We start from the raw sequence: 207 nt of genomic DNA on the forward strand, positions 1-207 counted from the left end.
TACAACTTGGAGCATTAGGAGTACAGGTGGACAGCAAGAGTTTCGTTCACAGCACGGACTAGAAGACCGGTAATATGGCATGCTCCCTCCCTTCATTCCACTGTTCGCGTCAGGCACCTCACTCTACTTCCAAATAGTGATGTTCGGTTCGCGAACGAATCGTTCGATTTAACCGGTTCTTCTTAGTGAACCGGTTGAACCAGTTCA

This window comes from Sinocyclocheilus anshuiensis, unplaced genomic scaffold (genome assembly GCF_001515605.1).
Source record: "Sinocyclocheilus anshuiensis isolate Anshui unplaced genomic scaffold, SAMN03320099.WGS_v1.1 scaffold258, whole genome shotgun sequence".
NCBI classification, from domain to species: Eukaryota; Metazoa; Chordata; class Actinopteri; order Cypriniformes; family Cyprinidae; genus Sinocyclocheilus; species Sinocyclocheilus anshuiensis.